The sequence below is a fragment of the Oryx dammah genome, unplaced genomic scaffold (genome assembly GCF_014754425.2).
Source record: "Oryx dammah isolate SB20612 unplaced genomic scaffold, SCBI_Odam_1.1 HiC_scaffold_5, whole genome shotgun sequence".
In the NCBI taxonomy this organism is placed as follows: domain Eukaryota; kingdom Metazoa; phylum Chordata; class Mammalia; order Artiodactyla; family Bovidae; genus Oryx; species Oryx dammah.
The window spans coordinates 6,964,900-6,987,445 of record NW_024070189.1 but is presented as its reverse complement, the minus strand read 5'-3'; positions in this window follow the sequence as shown (position 1 = coordinate 6,987,445).

Here is a 22,546-nt window from a genome sequence, read left to right as displayed (position 1 = left end):
TGCTAATTGCAAATGCCTGGAGATCACATTCAACATGGTTTCTAAAAAAAGAAGCAGTGTTATTTTTTAGTTAGTATTAATGGCAAGGCAGTTTCGTGGTCCAGTAAAGTAGCTAGCTTTGAGCAAGGAGGCAGGCACTCTTGACACCATCAGGTGTCATATTCTTTCTCCATCTCTGTTTTCTGTTTTCTCTGAACAAGCCCCATTCTTGGGTTGCATATCGTGGTACCATGGGGTCTTTTGCCTCTTCTCAGTCTGATCCAGTAGGAACATGTGCTTGTTCAGCCATTAGCTGCATGCCCATTAGGCACGCGCCCGTCACCGATTCCAGAGCTGTGGCCAAGAACACAGGGTATGTGGCCTGGTGTAGATCTGTATCATACGGCCACCCCAGGAGCTGCTGGAAAACCCCACCTAGAATGTAGGACCCGGGACTGGGGAAGGAGGAACGCGTAAAAGGAAAGAGACTGTCGTTAGAAGAATGAGGAGAGAGTACTACAAAAGCAAGAAACTGTTTACCCATTACACTTTGTCATCAGCATTTGTGTGTGGGCTGAGTGTGTGTGTTGCCCTAAAGTTCACAGACTGAAGTTCTAATTGCTAATGTGATGGCTCTTGGAGGTGTGGCCCTTTGGAAATGATTAGCGTGAAATTAGGTCACGAGAATGGGCCCTCATGGTGGAATTAGTAACTATAAAAAGAGAATGAGAGAGATCTCTCTCTTCATCCTGTGAGAAAACCAGGAAAATGTCCTTTCCAGAATCAGACTGTACAACTGTTGTCTCTGACTTCCCAGACTCCAAAAATATGAGACATAAATGTTAAGAATAGATTCCACGTCCATAGAATTTTGTGACAGTAGCCAGATTTATGATAATTTGTACATTAATGCTATAATAAGTAGCTTTAACTGAGTGTTCACAATATACTATGCTTGATGACTCCTTAATATTTTCATTATTATTATGCTATTCTTCCAAGTTTGAAAACAATAAAATATTGACTAAAATCACTATATATATATATATATATATATTGAAAATATTGATTCCTAATGAGTGTAAAGGCTTAATAATGAAATGGACAGATCATGAACTTAAATATCTGAAATGTTCATGAAATTCGAAAAACGTCTTCAAATGAACAAGAAAAAAAAAATCTTGCCTCCTGCTATTGCTTAATTGGCAAGTTAATCTGCTTTCCTATTTAATTTAAACCTAAATTTACACTGCACCGCTGTCCTTTTTAAGTATACTAACTTTATGTCAATAGATTAAGATTTCTTCTTAAAACCGGATTGGCAGCATTTCAGGAAACAAAGACAAAAGAAAGATGAGATCGAGATAGAAAGACCGAGGGTAGGAAGCAGACTTGGAGGAAGAAAAGGAGAGAGGAAGTAAAGAAGGAAGAACATACCTTTTATTCTTGAATCATTCCTGAAGATTCTTGACAGCTAAAACGTTGTTTACAATGGGGATAACTTAGTAAGGTACTATTTTTTTTTAATTTAAATTTATTTTTAATGAAATTATTTTTAATGGCTTAGTTTCTTTCAAATTGATCTGTTAACTTAGAAATTTGTGTGTGTGTGGGGAGGGGAAGCACTGCTGAAAACAGAGCGAGCGAGCGAGCCTCTCCTTCCTTGCTGGCTTTCAGTCAGTTTTCCCACTAAATGAAGAAGCACAGCAGAGTTTTCATTAGACAGCTGAAGTGCACGATTTCACAAACAGACCTGAGTGTGCGCCACAGGACATGACCACGGATGCTGTTATCTGGCCGTGTCTCATGTTTTATATCTGTCATCCACTGTTCAGGCGTTTTCTTTTCTTGCCCTCCCTAGGTGTGAGAAAAAAAATTGGTTAAATGGGAAACTGTTTCAAGGTATTTTAACTTAAGATTGAGAACATTTAGCCCATCTTTTAGCATACAAACATACCTTGGAAAGTTTAAATAAAGAAGAGAGGTAAAATTTGCATTAGATATGTGCAGATGTGCTTAAGCAAAACTGGCTCAAAGATGTACTTGGATTACATTTAATTTTCTTCACTCCAGGATACATTCTAGTGTCACATCAAATCATACGCCTGTTTTTAAATCAATAATGGCATTCTATGTATAATGTGTGAAGACATGAATATAGAGATAGAAATACTTTTATAATTATTTTTCATCAAGTTCTATGTTGCTTATTTTAAATTCAAATAAGATGTTTCCACAGTATTTGCCTCATATTGAATTACTTGCCTTGAAATAATTTCCAAAAGTGGCTAAAATAGGTCAATGAGAAATTACAGTAATATATTGGAACTTTTTACCAAATATTTATTTTACTACATATATTATTCAATGTTATGTAAAATTCAGAGGACTTATTTCAAATTTATTGTCCAAAAAATTTGTTTTATAACCTTATAGAAAATAGGAATTATTTATTTATCTATAGCAGTTAACCTGGAATCAAGATTGCTGGGAGAAATATCAATAAACTCAGATACTTAAAGCTCAACATGCAGAAAACTAAGATCATGGCATCTGGTGCCACGACTTCATGGGACAAATAGATGTGGAAACAATGGATACAGTGACTGACTTTATTATTTTGGGGCTCCAAAATCACTGTAGATGGTGACTGCAGCCATGAAATTAAAGGACACTTCCTCCTTGGAAGAAAAGCTATGACCAACCTCAACAGCATATTAAAAAGCAGAGACATTACTTTGTCAACAAAGATCTGTCTAGTCAAGGCTATGGTTTTTCCAGTAGTCTCATATCGATCTGAGAGTTGGACTATAAAGAAAGCTGAGCACCAAAGAATTGATGCTTTTGAACTGTGGTGTTGGAGAAGACTCTTGAGAGTCCCTTGGACTGCAAGGAGATCCAACCAGTCCATCCTAAAGATCAGTCCTGGGTGTTCATTGGAAGGACTGATGCTAAAGCTGAAACTCCAATACTTTGGCCACCTCATGCGAAGAGCTGACTCATTGGAAAAGACCCTGATGCTGGGAGGGATGGGGGGCAGGAGGAGAAGGGGACGACAGAGGATGAGATGGCTGGGTGGCATCACTGACTCGATGGACATGAGTTTGGGTGGACTCCGGGAGCTGGTGATGGACAGGGAGGCCTGGCGTGCTGCAGTCCATGGGGTCGCAAAGAGTCGGTTGGACAGGACTGAGCGACTGAACTGAACTGAACTGAACTGAACCTGTTCGGGAGGGAGCAGCATGCCTCTGCAAGGACTCCTTCTCTGCCTTGGGAAGGGGCAGAGCGGTCCTCTGAGTGCCCTGGCTTCCTGACAGTGGGGCGGGGGCCGCCTGTGTGATGACTGGTGGGCAGGGCTCAGACAAGCACAGCCGCAGGTCACAGAGCACGGAATCCTCTGCTCCACCACACCTGAATTCTCCCCGTTGTTCACAAACGAGGGTTAGGTTCATCACGTGGGGTAGCACTGCTAGGCAGTCAGAGTGAGCCAGACACGTGTGAACGGAGCTGGATGGAGTCTCCTGCTCAACAATTCTTTCCCCCTTACTGACACAAACTACGTTGAAAACCAGCTGATCGTCACGTGGCAAGCCTGGGACAACACATTTAGTCTCAACGCACAAAACTGGTCAAAAGATCTTACACTGCAACTTCGAGCCAATCTATAATTCCAGGGCTCGCTCCCTATCATGTTTATGTAGAGGAGTCCCTCTGTCATCATTTCAAGACTATGCTTCTTACTTTCTTACTTCATCCTCCAGAAGACAGTTTTCTAAGCCTTAAAAAAAAAAAAAAAAGAAAACTTTTTCTTATACCTTAAAAAATAAATAATAATCACTACTTTATAAAATGTATGATCTGTTGTTAAAAATGTGGGGGAAGGATGGCTTATCTTTAATGCCTTTAATACTTGAAACTGTTCTGAAATGAGGACGATTGATGAAATTTCAAACCACTCTAGCTGCCCCTTCAGCTTTTTACCTGCTTTCTGCCCTCATTCCTTTCTGCTCACAAGACCCTTTAGGATAAAATCTCGCCACTTTCAGATTCCTTTTGTTTACCGATATATTTATCATTTTAACATGTTTTTATGATGAATCAACGTGTTCTTTACTCAACGGAACCTTTTCCCCACATGAATAAAACCAAATAAATTTTCTCTACAAGCTCATTTCTAAATGGTTTCCCTCTTAGGTTCTATTTCAAGCAGAAGAATGAAAAAACTCTGACCCTGATAAGTGAACTGCCATTCAAAAGATCCTAGGGCACAAAGCCAATTTTAGGTCTTTTTTCTCATATCCTGTCTAGGATGACTGGGAATTTCACATTAACCAGACCGTATCTCTCTGTTCTTTTTTCTCTGCCTTTCTTCAGCCAGGTAGATTTACCTTCCCCAGGATACGCTAATCAGTTTTATGATCTTCTTTTTCCTTCTTTCTCATTGCACCAAAAGTACTTTGTTTGCATTGTAAGTCAACTAGACCAATCTCTGTCCTTTTAGAAAGCCTTTGCATTGGCCAACAGGAGTTGCAAGCCTCCCATTCAGATCACTCTGTAACACTCCCACAGATAGTTTGGCAATATTTGCATTATTTTGAACTTTCTCTCTGACTGGGGTCTGCTTCCCTACAACATCCAGACCCTCCCAAAAATCCATAAAAAACAAAGTGGTTGTCGCTAAGGCGGCAGTCCTGAATATTCCTTGGAAAGACTGATGCTGAAGCTGAAGCTACAATATTTTGGCCACCTGATGCAAAGAACTGACTCATTGGAAAAGACCCTGATGATTGGGAAGACTGAAGGCAGGAGGAGAAGGGGATGACAGAGGATGAGATGGTTGGATGGCATCACTGACTCGATGGACATGAGTTTGAGTGAACTCTGGGGGTTGGTGATGGACAGGGAGGCCTGGTGTGCTGCAGTCCATGGGGTCGCAAGGTGTTGGACACGAATGAGTGACTGAACTGAAGGTGGCTCAGTGGTAAAGAATCCACCGGCCAGTGCAGGAGACGGGGGTCGTGAAGATCCCCTGGAGAAGAAAATGGCAACCCACTCCAGTGTTCTCGACTGGAGAATCCCACGGACAGAGGAGCCTGGCGAGCTACTGCCCCTGGGGTGGCAGAGTCGGACATGACTTAGAGACTAAAGAACAGCAGCAGCAAGCTTGCAGCAGAGCAGTGATCGGTGTGCGTATGGTTGGCCTTTGCACAACACAGGGTTAGGGGCATTGATCCTTGCGCAGCTGAAAAATGCAGTATGACTGTTACCTCCCTCAAAACTTAACTAGTAGCCTACAGCTGACAGGAAGCCTTGCTGATTACACATTGTCAATGAACTAATATTCTGTATATTATGTGTATTCTACACTGTATTCTCACAGTAAAGTAAAATAAAATGTTATTAACAAAATCATAAGGGAAAATACGCTTACAGTACATATGTGTATTATTAAAAACAATCTGTCTATAAGTGGACCTGGGCAGTTTATACAGGTGTTATTCAAGGATCAACTGTGTAGTTTGTATTTCTCTCTTCTTGTTTCTGCAAAAAAAAGAAAAGAAAAAAAAACTTACTAAAATTACCCTCTGGCTTATAATTTATGGTGTATGAGAATTAAATAAGCAGGCTATTTCCTTGTACAACTTATCTGAGTAGGACTTTATGAAAACAAAGCCAAACTTCTGAGCTTAAGGGAAAGGATAGATTAGATTAAGAAAACAAATGACCCGGGTTCATAAAAGAGGCTTAAGATCGTCACATTTTAGGAAATTAATTTACAGCTTAAAAATGAGCAAGCATGCTTTTCTCTGGACTTCCTGGATGGCTCAGTGGTAAAGAACTCACCTTCCAAGGCAGGAGGTATAAGAGACAGGGCTTCAGTCTCTGAGTAGGGACGATCACCCGGAGGAGGGCGTGGCATCGCACTCCAGTGCTCTCGCCGGGAGAACCCCAGGGACGGGGGAGCCTGGTGGGCCACAGCCCGCAGTGGGGCAGAGTTGAGCACTACCAAGGCAACTGAACACACACACACTCATGCTTTCTTCTGGGGCTTCCTGTCTTCACAGACCTCCCAGAAATGCCACAGGCAGCCCAGCTGAGCAGAGTGGCCAGACTTGAGGCTCTCTTGTTTGCAAGCACAGTTCTCTCTCCGTGCTGAAGGATCCACTTTGCCATGGCTGTGATCTATTGAAACAATGTATTTGAATGTGGCCCTGGTGGCTCAGATGGGAAAGCATCTGCCCACAGTGCAGGAGACCCAGGTTCAATCCCTGGGTGGGGAAGATTTCCTGGAGAAGGAAATGGCAACCCACTCCAGTACTCTTGCCTGGAAAATCCCATGGATGGAGGAGCGTTGTAGGCTATAGTCCATGGGGTTGCGAAGAGTTGGACAGGACCGAGTGACTCTACTCTACTAAAGCAGCCTCTAGTTTATAAAAGAAGCAATTTGCTTTCAGACCCTGTTTATTCCACCCAACGCTGCTATGCTCTACTCCCCAGACAGAAGGGGCAGGATCACAGGTACCCAGCCGCTTTGCACAATGTCTAGCTCCACATAGGGATGTATCACAATAACTGTTCAGTCTTTATTGCTGCCACTTGTGTGGTTATGAGACCATTATATTTAGAGCAGGGCAATTTAGATTTGTGTTAGCCAGGGATGGTGGATCATCTCTCACCCCTGACCTTCAGGTTAATGAGAAGCTCCTCTGGGTAATTGCCCTCCCTCAAGACAGCCCTGTGCTATGTAATCTTTATCGCTGTAAAATGACATTTAAAGTTTGTTTTACATGAGCAAGTAGGAGAACATTATTTCTGCAGTGAGCAATAATTATCTGCCTCCTAGCTGAAAATGCATGCTGGGGATAAATTGTGTTCATCTGGTAGCCTTTGTTTGTAAGACAAGTTAATTAAAAGAGGAATGTTGAAAAATATGTCTGCCCACTGAGTGCTGATGGAGTAATAATATTACTTTACAAGAAAACATTACATTCAAACAACTTTGGTTTTGTTCTGAAGTTATGAAGGAAAATGAGGTAAATGAAATGTTCCCACAAGCAAAATTTTGACTACAATAGAAACAAATAGATGAAGCAAAATATCTGTTTATTCTAATCAAGTAATAAATGTCTAAAATTTTCGGTGCCCAGGTGACATTTGTACTGTTTAGCCTAGACAAGAAATATTGAACCTAACAACATGGGCTCATTAAAATATGCAACTAATTCTCTATACTTAATACTGGTTGTCTGGGCTGTAATTGAGATCAGTGTCTACTGAAAATGTATTATCTACTTAATACAAGCATTTAATATTGTTATCCTGCATATGCCTTGCAAAGAACATGCTTGCAGTTGTATATTAAAAACTATTTTTTTATTTTGGTGGGGAGACCGATAATTCAAATTGGTCTTTATTTAGCGTTTGCTGGGAATGGCAGTGGTGTTTAGTTGCTCAGTTGTGTCCAACTCTTTGTGATCTTATTGTCTGTAACCTGCCAGACTCCTCTGTCCATAGGATTTTCCAAGCAAGAATACTGGAATCGGTTGCTACTTTCTTCTGCAGGGGAACTTCTGACCCAGAGATAGAATCTGGTTCTCCTGTGTTGCAGGCAGCCTTCGGCATTGCAGGCAGATTCTTTACTAACTGAGCCACCAGGCTAGCCCCTTGTTGGAAATAGTTCATTAATTTTTGCGATTGAAATTTGCCCTTTTCAAAAGCATTCTAACATTAAACTTGTATATTCAATTGCTGAAATCAGGTTTCAATATTCATACTTTGTATGAAATAATTTTTGAGCTTTTTTTTTCTTTAAAAATTTTCAGCAGCCCCTTTCATTTTGTATTTTAGCAGTTGCTTTTCTCACAGCAGTTTGCCAACAAAAGTCAATAGCCATATCCCTATCTCAAGAAATGGAGGTAAATACTATCAAAGATCACATACTAATCAGGGATACTTTCCCACTGAATTTGGGCTTTTCTCTACTATTTCAAATGGTTGGAGTAGGAAATGGCAACCCACTCCAGTATTCTTGCCTGGAGAAATCATCTGATATTTCACTTTTTATGAGAAGTTTTTATCAGATTTTCAAATAGCCTGAGTCAGAATGAAGACTGTCCACAGATTTCTTTAAAATAAATCAAAGTCAGTGAGCATTAACATGGTAAGCTTGGAGAAGCTTTATAATGGACTGTATCCCTTTAACCTCCATATGGACAGAGGAACCTGGTGGGCTACAGTCTGTGTGGTTGCAAAGAGACATGATGGAGTGCGCGCATACACACACACACACACACACACACACACACACTTCAAATCGTTCAGCAATGTGTATATTGCATCAAAAGCCTTGACTTTTCCAAGAGTCAAAGGTGACATACTACTAGGGTTGGTTGATGACTCTAATTTGGTCCTTTTAGTACAAAAACTGTGTATATGATCAATACTTTAAGTCGATCCTTTAGAATTGCATCTTCTGATCTTCAGCACTTGGAAATGGAGGTTAAAGGGATATGGTCCATTATAAAGCTTCTCCAAGCTTACCATGTTCACGCTCACTGATTTTGATTTATTTTAAAGAAATCTGTGGAGAGTCTTCATTTCTTACTCAGGCTATTTGAAAATCTGATAAAAACTTCTCATAAAAAGTGAGATATCAGATGATTTCACACACAATTTCAGGAGATTAATGGACAACATGAAGCTTATGGGTTCATGAATCCCAGGCTAAGGACATTTGAGAACAGGTCTTCCAAAATTATGACATGATTTCCATTTCAAATTTCTTACCATCCTTATTCAAAATTTATTTCTTTACTTAAAATCATCTCTCAAAATGCTGGGTGATCATCAATTTATACTATTTTCACTCATTAAGGCAAAATGTTGGATTATTGTCAAGGGGATTTTCTATCTTTTTCAAGGTCAGCTCTGAGCTGAAATATAAAATATGAAGGGATGAAATAGCAGACCTTCCTCGCCGTTCCCCACTCATTTCTTTTCTATCACTTTCTCAGGAATCTACTTCTGCTGACAGCTCTTGTTCATTCTATTTTCCTATCAACCCTCTGTCAAGAAAGAAATTCAAGAATGATAGAAATGTATTCCTGCATCAACCTACCTCCTAGTTTTTAGGTGAAGAAACTTTAAACTGACTTGCATGTGGTCTTCTCAAAGTTCCTGGGGCCAGACAAGCAGTGTGAAGATGAGATCCAACATTGCTCAATTAACTGATGAGGCTCACAGTTTTTCATTTTCATTTTTAACTTATGCACTGTAACAGTGGAATATTGGTCAGGTAATCAGGATAATATAGGTGCCATATATGGAAAGGATAGCCACTGACATTTATATTTATACTGCTTCTATTATTTTCTGCATTCCACTGGTAGATTCACAGACACAGTCATATTTTATGTAGATAGGCATCTAGATCTATTACTCAAAGATGGCCTTGTTTCCATCCTGAACTCATAAACATATGTCAAAATGTTACATGTAATCTATTTACAAGTTGGATCATATTCACTTGGGGATGGCAAAACATAGGTATTACTCTATTAATAAATAAGCGAATATACTCATAAATAAACATGTGAATAAATGAATAAATACTTTCATATATTCATACATATACACATTCACACATCCGTACATACATAAAAAGAAGATGTGGAATTTAAATAGAAAGAAGGAGAAGGCTGACTTAAACATCAAAAAGTATCAGTTGGAAGAAAAATCAGAATGTAATCAGAAAGCAAAATATATGAAGGGAATGGAATGGCTTAGTGCAATACTAAATTTTTTCTTATATGTAAACCTGATCATTAGTATGCAAAAATATGGAATATTTTTAAAAAGTAGTAAAAAGGAATGTTTGAAAATAAGACAATAGAAAAAAGATAACATTTAGACAAACCATCCACTGTTTTCAATTATTTATTCCCAAATGGCAGCTCACTTCAGTTTTCTTGCCTGGAGAATCCCATGGATAGAGGAGCCTGGTGGACTGTAGTCCATGGGATCGCAAAGAGTCAGTCACGACTGAGTGACTAAGCTTACACAAGCAAACACTACCCCCAGATTTAGTGGTTTAAAACAGTCTTTTATTCTGTACCTGACTCTGTGGGTCAAAAATTGGGGAAGGACTGAGCTGGGCAGCTTTTCTCTGATCCAGGTAATGGGGCTGGGGCCGCTGGGGCTGCAGGATCCACTTCTAAAATAGCTTTACATTGTGAGTTTTTATATCTCCATTTCTTGGTTGATACTTCTAAGGTTTCCAGATCAGGGGACAGACAGATGATTTACTCACATATTGACCCTAGCACTAGTTCACTATATCCGCCCCCTAACCCCAGGTGATGCTGTGAGGGTGACATGGAAGCTGTGTATATAGAAGAATTGACCCAAAGAAGAGGAACCTTGAGAACATGTATTATTGGAACTTATGTAAACAGCTGGTACATACATAAACAGACTGTAAACACATATGTAAACAGAAGCTACCCTTTCTCCCCTCTGCAGAGAGAGAGTTAGAAATGGAGAGAGAAACAAAACTCCCTCTGGAGAGAGGAGAAGGTCTCTAGGTTCATTACCATTTGCCATGGAAAGAAATGACCCGAGGGGATAAATCTTTAGATCTCTCTGAAGGTCACTTTCTTTAGGGTTGCTATCCTCCCCACACTCACCCCCAGCAAACTTTATTCATAAGACTCTAACTGAGCAGAACTGTGAAAATACCATTTCCCAACACATACGTCTGGCTCCCTTGCTCTTGGCCTATTCTCTTTCATTCTCTCTCCCTTTTTCTCTCTCCATGTTTCCATGATCTACTCACAATGCCGGGTTCTCAGGAAAGCCCTAAATTTTCACAGGATCACTGGCTTCTAAGAGGCAGGAAGCAGAAACTTGCCCAGCATCACTTCTGCTTGTCCTACTGATCAAAGCAGTTGCAGGGCCTCCCAAGATCCAGAAGATAAGAGAAAGAGTGTCTAGTTCTCTATGAGGTGGAAAGAAGGTGACAGGGTCATGTGGCAGAAGATGTGAGATATCTATAGAACTGTGGCCATCTTTGGAAAACACAGTTTCTCACGTGCCTCCTAAAGTTATTTTGAAAGAGAGAAATTCCTGCAATGAAGAAATACTATGGTTGGAGAGATAGCCACCCATCATACCAATAGTAAATAAACAAATAAATAATAGTCTCATTCTGGTTGGGCTGTAATCTCCTAAAGATCCCAATATATTCCCCAGGCTCCAGTAGACTGAGGTCCTGAGCACATGTTCCAGGGCACAGGCTGTTGGACTGGTCCTTGCAGCAGCAGTGGATTTGGTTTATGTGGCTTGAGAGTCTGAGCGCACTATGAATTCAACTCTACCCCGCTCCCCCCGAGCCTTGGCTAAGCAGGTTACTCGGATCTAGGAGCTTGATTTTACTTGGTAGAAAGCTTGGGACTTGGAGACTTTCTTGGACTGCTTGCAGGAAGGTCTGTTCCAGTGTCCCTCTCAGCCATTCTTCATTCCCCAGGGTATTGACTAGTCTCTGGAGTCTCACAACCACCATGAGATGCTGAAAAAAAGTCCTGAGTCTAGCTCTCTCTCACTCCAGTATTGATCCTTCCAATTCTGGAGGTGAGGGACTGTTCTTCCAGCTTTTTGGCCATAATTGATGAGATCTGCAGAGGCTATTTTATGTTTTCTCCTTTGCAAAATTGAAAATGGTAATAGCCAGCCTTAAGTTATAAAGATACCACATATATAGACTGGGCATAAAGAGGCAAGGCATTGATGGCACAGGCTCTGGAGCCATACGTCTGAATTTACATTCTGCCTCCCTCTAGATGACCCTGGGCAAGCTATTTAATCAGTCCTTGCCTCAGTTTCTTCATCAGTATGATAGAATAACAACAGTACTTCTCCTCACACAACTGGTGATAATGATCAAATGAACAGGGTAATGTAAAGTTCTTAGGACTATGCATGTTACATAGTAAACTACAGTAAGCGTGATGCAAGTAGTGGCTGTCATAGTCGTTGTTTCTTTTGGAAGTAGATGCAGTCGAATCATCTCTTTGAGAAATGTGAATAGCAGGTTCCCACAGTGATGGTGGATCACTGAAATTCAGGTTTTATTCTAGACAGTGCTCAGCTACTCTTTGATTATACACGGGCTTGTGATTGCAGCCACTCCGGAACCTCTGCATTCACACTGGCTGCACACGTGATCAGAGAGTGCCCCTTGCTTTCCTGTCTCTGGATGTGACTCTTACAATAAACTTCTTCTGGGAACTTTAGTTCTGGGAGTCTCTTTCGTGCAACCTACCAGAGACTGCTTCCATCACTTAATAATGCCACCGTATGCTAATTTAACATAAATGTGTACATTAAATATATGTTTGTATGTATATGGGTACACACACACGTGCACAGAGACGTATACTTCATTTCTACATGCATTCCAGCACTTTTTTTAATCATCCTGCTCACTTTTTATCTTATACAATTTTTTTTTTCCTAATGTTCTCTTACTATTCCTTGCATGTTTCCTTACCTTTTACTTACTTTTATTGGACTCTCATTTCATGAAAGCTGAGTTTTGAGATCGGAAACTGTGAGATTAAAGTAGATTTATATCCAGTGATAAACTTAATTGAGACCTAAAATATGAGTACATAAATCATTATATTTTAACTCATTTATTACACATGCCTTCAGTTTATTTTATCTGTCATTAAGAAAGGATGAGGTCAGCATGAGAAAGCATCTCATTTTGTTTCTTAACAAAATTTAACGCATAGACTGTGATTTATTTTCTACCAACATTACACTATTAGTGTGAGTTGTTGATAAGCAATTTACAGCAGTAGACAAGATCAAGGCCTACCCTTAGGCTGATTTATCATAGTTCATATATTTACTAACAGGCTGGCAAGTGAAACCTTTGAAAATATAATGAATTTAAAATGTCTACACATTATATCTCACCAGGTGATTAGCTAACCTATCCCTTGTATATTTGTATTCTTCTATATTGTTTTGGCAGCAAACGAATAGAGCTGTATTACATCAATAAAGTAAATTTCAAACATTCAAATGTTTAACCATTCTGAAAATAAACACAATCACATGCCACGATTTATTTTACTCTTATTTTATTGTAATACTTTGCATTCAATTTATAAACTAATTACAAATTGGAAACACATACACGATGTTAGAGCTGAAAGGAAACCTTAGAAATGATGTTATGCAGGTTTTATTTTCTCGATCGATGGATGAAATGGCAAGAGATGGGAAATTGCTCAGTGTAATAGAGGTAGTTTGAAGGAGGACTTGGACTAGGCCTCCCTGACCCTGTTTATTTGATAAAGTGTTTTCATTAGTCACCATAGTATATCGTACTGAAATGATGATATTTGTTTTGCATCTGTGAATAGTAATTGTTAGTATCATTTTCTAGGGGAAGACATTTTTATATGTACTTAGCAAATTAAACACTCCTTTATATTTATTGCTATTTGGTATCAAAAAGAAAGATACATACATGAGGCTGGTAAAAAACAAACAAACAAACAAACAAACAAAAAAATCACAAAACACCCATAACTGTTTAGAGAATAAATGGTAACATTCACTTGGGAAAGTTTTAAGAGGCTAACTCTCATTATTCATTGTGTGTGATGGAAAGTTTACATAAAAAGGACTGCATATCATTTATAGGAATAAATTTTAAAAGTATATGATTTGTTTACACCAAAGTAAGCAGGAAGTTGTCATAAATTCATTTTACTATCCCAGTTTATCCATATACTGTGTTTTAGCCACGCTAGGGAAAATTTGAATTATTTTTCCTTGCATTTTTACACGTCAGAAGTATTCCCGTACATTTATTTCTATCGTAACAATTCCTTTGCATGTGTATTCCCATGAAGCTTTAATTAAGAAAAAGAAAACTTTGGGTCAGACATTCAACTTTTCTGACCATCAAAACATTCGTTTTCTATTGAACTTGAGCTGTAATGTTCATGGTAAGGCTAACCTGAAGACATTTGCCTAAACTATTGGCCTAATTCCAATGTATTCCCTAAAAAGAGACCTTAGAAATGTGAATTGCAATTTATGACATTATAGATCTTCCTTTATGGAATTATTCTGAAGCTGAGAAGTCAAATCCATATTGGAGGTCTAAGTTCTTAAAACAAACTAATGTTTCATGGTTCAATTTAATTTGATTTTTATAAGATGTATCATTCTGTTTCTAAGAGGAAAAAGACATGCACCACTCTCCTTTAAGAATGTTTCAGTATCTGAAACAACAAACAATTCTGGAAGAGATAAGAGTTTGAGAAGATAAAGATTACTGCAACAGAAGATTGATAACTAAATATCTCTTAATACATCTTTGCAGTTTAAAAATTTTTAATTGTGTTTTCATCATTAACTACAGATGTTATAAACTTCAATGTAGGGTCAGTTTGAAATATAGATAGATAAGTAGATAGATATATATGTATGGGTGTGTGTGTGTGTTCAGTTACTAAGTCATGTCCAACTCCTTGTGACCCCATGGACTGTAGCCCGCCAGACTCCTCTGTCCGTGGGATTCTCCAGCAGAGAACACTAGAATGGGTTGCCCTGCCCCCCTGCAGAGGGTCTTCCCACCCCAGGGACAGAACCCGAGTCTCGTGCATCTCCTGCCTTGGAAAGTGGGTTCTTTACCTCTGAGCCACCTGGGAAGCCCAGAGAGATGCTGATAGACTTTAATTCTAACTGAGATTCACTTTCTTTTCTCTCTGCTAGCTATATTCTAAATAGTGAAGAGCATTCTAAATAGTGAAAAGAATGCATTATGCTTATTCATATGAGAAATATATGGCTCAAATTTTGGTGGAATATTAAAGAATTTTAAATGCAAATGAACATGGCTGAGATGGGAAATAATTAACTTACACAACAGGATATGGCGTATTTTATACAACAGTGGTATTTTTAACAGAATTTCCACTATTTGTATTATGAATACTCCTACTCTCTCTGTGGCGAGAATACATTAAAGTCCTGTCAGCAAGTCCAGGAGAAAAGGGGTAAATGAGATAAGTAGGTCCGTGAAGATGGCTGAATAAAGGAACAGAGAGGGAGGGAAAGTTCAAGGTGATGTGGGTACTTGCAACCTGGATTGCCGATAGAAGTATAAACAGGAAGGTAGATGTAGCGGAGCAAAAGCTGTGTTTTTAAAAGGTGTTTAGCTGAGGAGAAAAGAAAAGGCTTTAGACACGGTGCTAAAGCAATTTTATTTTCTTCTCAAGTTACCTTTATGTCACAATGTTTTAAAATCATCCCTGCCTTATTTGGGAGAAGGCAATGGCACCCCACTCCAGTACTCTTGCCTGGAGACTCCCATGGACGGAGGAGCCTGGTGGGCTGCAGTCCATGGGGTCGCTAAGAGTTGGACATGACTGAGCGACTTCACTTTGACTTTTCACTTTCATGCACTGGAGAAGGAAATGGCAACCCACTCCAGTGTTCTTACCTGGAGAATCCCAGGGATGGCAGAGCCTGGTCGGCTGCCGTCTATGGGGTCGCACAGAGTCGGACACGACTGAAGTGACTTAGCAGCAGCAGCAGCCTTATTTGATTCATAAAAACAGAGATGCAACGTGTTTTTTTTTTAATGACAACTATGTTGAGATAAAATTTGTAGAACATACAATTCACCCATGTAAAGTGTACAATTCAACAAGTTAGTAATGTTTTCAGGGATTTGGAAACCAGATACAAACAACTTTAGAGCATTCTTACCACCTCAAAAGGAAACCCCTCACATATGAGCAATTCCCTAATCCCTCCTACCGCCACCCCAGTCCTAGGTAACCACCCATCTGCTTACTGCCATCACTGATTTGCCTATTCTGGACACTTTTTTACCAACCCTTTCAAGTTGAACCCCAACAAAGGTCCTCCTGCCAGGAATCACTGTGGCCTATATAGAACATGAGGGACCCAGTTCAGTTCAGAAGCAAAGGAAAGCTTTGCTTTTTAAGAAATTTTTGACATGTACACACTGCTATATTTATTTTCAAATTTATTTTGTTCATTTTGGGCTGTGCTGGGTCTTCGCTGCTCCTGGTGTGCTCTCTCTAGTTGCGGTGCACCGGCCTCTCATTCAGGGGCTTCTCTTGGTGCAGAGCACAGACTCTAAGTGCACAGGCTCAGTAGCTGCGACTTGCTGGCTCTAGGGTGCGCAAGCTTCAGTAGTTGCGGTGCAGGGGTTCACTGCTTGCGGCTCACAGGCCTTGGAGCATGCGGGCTTCAGTAGTTGTGGTGTACGGGCTTTGTTGCTCTGTGGCATGTGGACTCTTCTTGAGTCAGGGATTGAACCTGCGTCCCTGCATTGGCAGGCAGATTCTTATCCACTGGGCCACCAGGCAAGTCCAGCAAAGCTTTCTTTTATTTTAGTTTTATCCCAAATGTGTTTATTGGGGTGGTTTCCCATTCATCTTGATACAGGGTGCTTTTAGTGCCACTTGCATCTGAAAGAGCATCCTTCTGTAAGGCTTGCTTTTCCTCCTGTAGGCGGGCAGAGGAGAGTAGAGAGGCCAACACACAAGCCTACTGTTGGTGCATGGCTAAAGACGGTGGTCTAGCACTTTCACAGCACCATCTTTTAGGATGTCTGGTTCTAGGTTAGCGATCACACCATCACACCATAGTTCTTCTGTGTATTCTTGCCAAGAAAAGTCCATCTGGTCAAAGCTATGGGTTTTCCAGTGGTCATGTATGGATGTGAGACTTAGACTATAAAGCTGAGTGCCGAAGAATTGATGCTTTTGAACTGTAGTGTTGGAGAAGACTCTTGAGAGTCCCTTGGGCTGCAAGGAGATTCAACCAGTTCATCCTAAAGGAAATCAGTCCTGAATATTCATTGGAAGGACTGATGCTGAACTGAAACTTCAATCCTTTGGCCAGCTGATGCAAAGAACTGACTCATTGGAAAAGACCCTGATGCTGGGAAAGAGTGAAGGAGGGAGAAGAAGGGGACAGACAATAGAGGATGAGATGGCTGGATGGCATCACTGACACAATGGACATGAATTTGAGTGAACTCCGGGAGTTGGTGATGGACAGGGAGGCCTGGATTGCTGCAGTCAATGGGGTCGCAAAGAATCGGACACCACTGAGCGACTGAACTGAAAGAGGGTGGTGGCTTTATAGCATTCTGCGCTTTTCACATCCACGGTATGGGAATAAGGGGTCTATACGAGGCACTTGTGTTTCCTCTTCTCCACGGAGGGATGATGGAGATCCTTTGCCAGGAGGTGTGTTCTCTGGGCGAGGTCATCACTGCCAGAAAGAAAGCTTTGTTTTTTGATCAAAGAATGGAGAGGTGCAATCTTGTGCTCAAGAATGCAGGCTCTCTTGAAGAGAAGTTTGCATGGGTGGGGCGGGGTGGGGTTGCTTTATAGGCTTCCTGTCGGTGGGGAAGGGGCTGACTTCCCATGCGTCTGGTGCAGCTGGGCTGCTCCCCACACCTGCTCTTAGTGCCAGGTGTCGCATGTCTGTGCCCTGCCCAGCACCTCCTGCTAAATCGCAGCGTCTTGCACAGCTCTTGCGCAGTGCTCGGGCACGCGCCCGCAGCCCTCAGAGCTGAAGCGATGGCATTCCATCTTGCACTAGGAGCTCCGGTCTGAAGCCTGGAGGGCAAGGCTCCCATATCGGCCCGCTGTGAGCAAGTGAAACTGGATGAGCCGCGAGGGGGAAAAAGAAAAACTTAGACTTTATTACCCAGATTCTATCTTCGTGTCCCAGAAATTTTTGCGAATGTTGCCAGTGACAGTTTCATATAATGGGATATTTTCAAGGTTCATCCATGTTGTAGCATGTATCAGTACTTCAGTAATTTTTATTCCTAAATAATACACCGTTGCGTGAGTAGAACACGCATTGTTCAGTCTTCCGTCAATGTACACTGGAGTTGTTTCTCCTTTTTTAGATAACATGAATAATTTGCTGTGAACATTAGTGTAGAAGTTTCAGGTGTGTGTCTTTTCATTTCACAATCGTTAGAATTCCTGGGTCATAGGATAGCTTTATGTATAACATTTGGAGGAACTTCCAGACTTTTCCAGAAGTGTCTTTTTCCCTCAAAGTGACCTCATTATTTTTTATTTCTACCATGGTGTATGAGAATTCCAAATTATGCAATCCTGCTAACACCTGTTATCTGTCCTGTAAGTTACAGCCATTCTAGTAGATTCAAAAGTCTATCTCATGGTGATTTTAATTTTTTTTTCCTTTGTACTTAACAATGTTACATATTTTTAATATCTTTATTGACATTTTTATACATATTTTGAAGAAATGTCTGCTGATATTCTTTGCCCATTTTAAATTGGATTCATTTTATTATTGACTTATAACTATTCTTTATATATTCTAGATACAAATACCTTATCAAACATATGGCTTATGAATATTTTCTCCCATTCCATGGATTATCTTTTCTCTTTCTTACTAGGGCCCTTTGGAGCACAATAGTTTTGAATTATATATTATATATAAAATATATATTTATATATTTAAATATATATAACATATAATATTAATATAATATATAATTATATAAATGTAATATAATATTAATGTAATATATAATTATATATATTAATATGTAATATATAATTATATATAATATATACATTTCCTTTTTTTTCTGTTTTTGCTTATGGTTTTTCAAGACAGTTCAAAAGCTCTCTCTACTTTTGGACTACCTTATCCTGGACACATCTAAGAACCATTGGCCAAATCCAAAGTCAAGAAGATCTACACAGAGAGAGTAGTTTACTCTTATAGGAGTTTCTTAGCTTTAGGCCTCATATTTAGGCCTTTCAGTCCTTTTGAGCACAATTCTGTATATGAATATCCAGTGTCCTAGCACCATTTGCTGATTATGTTTTGTAGATTTCTCTGTTAAGCCATCTGCCTTGTTTACTATTGAATCAAGCTCAGTATCTACTAATTTGTGGCTGATTGCTCTGTTGTTTTCAAAAATAGCCTGGGGAGTAAATTACCCCTCAATGTAATCTAATTAAATTTAGGTTATTTTGCAGGAATAGTTTATGAGGCCAGTGCTTAAGATTTGTTCTGAACCCAAGAGTGGTCTTTAAAAGTCTTTTCCCTTGGTGAACTCTGGTTGGAATATGACTGGCTAGCAAATGACTTAGCTTCTTCTCAGTGAGCTACCAGTCTCACTCTCTCTTAACTACTTAACACCAAAATCTCCCCTGTTTTCAATCATAGCCTTAGGCTTGCATGAAAGTTCACTCTTTTAAATAAAGTCAGTTCCCTTCAGGTGAGCTCAAAACCTCTCTCTTCTTTTGGACTACCTCATCCTGGTCAAATGCAAAGCTAGTGCTCCAGAGATCTGTGAGAAGCTGGGCATCAGATTCTCATTATAGATAGCATGCTGGGTAGGAATGAAAGCCTTCGGGTGTCAGCTTGCTCCTACAGATGTGGAGCGCATGCCCTAAACAAGCAGGGGAAAGGGAGATCAGGTGCCCCTATTTTTGGCCTTTGGCCTCTGGGGTTAGGTCTTTGTCCTTTAAGTGGAGGCCTGGGTGGAGGAAGTAAGCCTTTGACCTCTTAGCTATCAGTTCAGTTCACTTCAGTCGCTCAGTCATGTCCGACTCTTTGTGACCCCATTAATTGCAGCACGCCAGGCCTCCCTGTCCATCACCAACTCCCGGAGTTCACTCAAACTTTTGTCCATTGAGTCTGTGATGCCATCCAGCCATCTCATCCTCTGTCGTCCCCTTCTCCTCCTGCCCCCAATCCCTCCCAGCATCAGAGTCTTTCCCAATGAGTCAACTCTTCGCATGAGGTGGCCAGAGTACTGGAGTTTCAGCTTCAGCATCATTCCTACCAAAGAACACCCAGGACTGATCTCCCTTAGAATGGACTGGTTGGATCTCCTTGCAGTCCAAGGTACTCTCAAGAGTCTTCTCCAACACCACAGTTCAAAAGCATCAATTCTTCGGCGCTCAGCCTTCTTCACAGTGCAACTTTCACATCTATATATGACCACTGGAAAAACAATAGCCTTGACTAGACGGACCTTTGTTGGCAAAGTAATGTCTCTGCTTTTAATATGCTATCTAGGTTGGTCATAACTTTCCTTCCAAAGGGTAAGCTTCTTTTAATTTCATGGCTGCAGTCACCATCTGCAGTGATTTTGGAGCCCACAAAAATAAAGTCTGACACTGTTTCCACTGTTTTCCCATCTATTTGCCATGAAGTGATGGGACCAGATGCCATGATCTTCATTTTCTGAATGTTGAGCTTTAAGCCAACTTTTTCACTCTCCTCTTTCACTTTCATCAAGAGGCTTTTTCGTTCCTCTTCACTTTCTGCCATAAGGGTGGTGTCATCTGCATATCTGAGGTTATTGATATTTCTCCCAGCAATCTTGATTCCAGCTTGTGCTTCTTCCAGTCCTGCGTTTCTCATGATGTACTCTGCATACAAGTTAAATAAACAGGGTGACAATATACAGCCTTGAAATACTCCTTTTCCTATTTGGAACCAGTCTGGTGTTCCATGTCCAGTTCTAACTGTTGCTTCCTGACCTGCATATAGGTTTCTCAAGAGGCAGGTTAGGTGGTCTGGTATTCCCATCTCTTTCAGAATTTTCCACAGTTTATTGTGATCCACACAGTCAAAGGCTTTGGCATAGTCAATAAAGCAGGAGTAGATGTTTTTCTGGAACTCTCTTGCTTTTTCCATGATCCAGCGGATGTTGGCAATTTGATCTCTGGTTTCTCTGTCCTTTCTAAAACCAGCTTGCACATCTGGAAATTCACGGTTTTCGTATTGCTGAAGCCTGGCTTGGAGAATTTTGAGCATTACTTTACTAGCATGTGAGATGAGTGCAATTGTGTGGGATTTTGAGCATTCTTTGGCATTGCCTTTCTTTGGAATTGGAATGAAAACTGACCTTTTCCAGTCCTGTGGCCAGTGCTGAGTTTTCCAAATGTGCTGGCATATTGAGTGCAGCACTTTCACAGCATCATCTTTCAGGATTTGAAATAGCTCAATAGGAATTCCATCACATCCACTAGCTTTGTTCGTAGTGATGCTTCCTAAAACCCACTTGACTTCACATTCCAGGATGTCTGGCTCTAGGTGAGTGATCACACCATCGTGATTATCCAGGTTGTGAAGAATTTTTTTGTACAATTCTTCTGTGTATTCTTGCCGCCTCTTCTTAAATCTTCTGCTTCTGTTAGGTCCATACCATTTCTGTCCTTTATCGAGCCCATCTTTACATGGAATGTTCCCTTGGTATCTCTAATTTTCTTGACGAGATCTCTAGTCTTTCCCATTCTGTTGTTTCCCTCTATTTCTTTGCATTGATCGCTGAAGAAGGCTTTCTTATCTTTCCTTGCTATTCTTTGGAACTCTGTATTCATATGCTTGTATCTTTCCTTTTCTCCTTTGTTTTTCCTTCTCTTCTTTACACAGCTATTTGTAAGGCCTCCCCAGACAGCCATTTTGCTTTCTTGCATTTCTTTTTCATGGGGATGGTCTTGATCCCTATCTCCTATACAATGTCATGAACCTCCGTCTATAGTTCATCAGGCACTCTGTCTATCAGATCTAGTCCCTTAAATATATTTCTCACTTCCACTGTATAATCATAAGGAATTTGATTTAGGTCATACCTGAATGGTCTAGTGATTTTCCCTACTTTCTTCAATTTAAGTCTGAATTTGGCAATAAGGAGTTCATGATCTGAGCCACAGTCAGCTCCCAGTCTTGTTTTTGCTGACTATATAGAGCTTCTCCATCTTTGGCTGAAAAGACTATAATCAGTCTGATTTCAGTGATGACCATCTGGTGATGTCCATGTGTAGAGTCTTCTCTTGTGTTGTTGCAAGAGGGTGTTTGCTATGACCAGTGCATTCTCTTGGCAAAACTTTTTAGCCTTTGCCCTGCTTCATTCTGTATTCCAAGGCCAAATTTGCCTGTTACCCCAGGTGTTTCTTGACTTTCTACTTTTTCATTCCAGTCCCCTATAATGAAAAGGACATCTTTTTTGGGTGTTAGCTCTAAAGGTCTTGTAGGTCTTCATAGAACCATTCAACTTCAGCTTCTTCAGCATTATTGGTTGGGGCATAGACTTGGATTACTGTCCTATTGAATGGTTTGCCTTGGAAATGAACAGAGATCACTGCCCAGTAAAATGTAGCCTTTGCAACTTAAAACGTGGAAAGAGTGGTGATGTACAATGATGGGCTCTTATGCTTCCTGATGAGATAATGATATTCCTCGACAGGCAACTAAAAGAAAAGAAACCCCAGGTTTTTTCACATTTACTCAGAGTATAGCTTCTAACATGGTGAGCTAGGGGATGGGGCAAAGAAGGGAGATGATCAAGGCTCAGGTGTCATAGACCTCAACTGTTTTACAGAGGTTGAGCATATTTCTTTCATCATTTTTTATCCTGAGAACATTTTCCTTTTTTTTAATTTTTATTTTTTTTTTATTTTACTTTACAATACTGTATTGGTTTTGC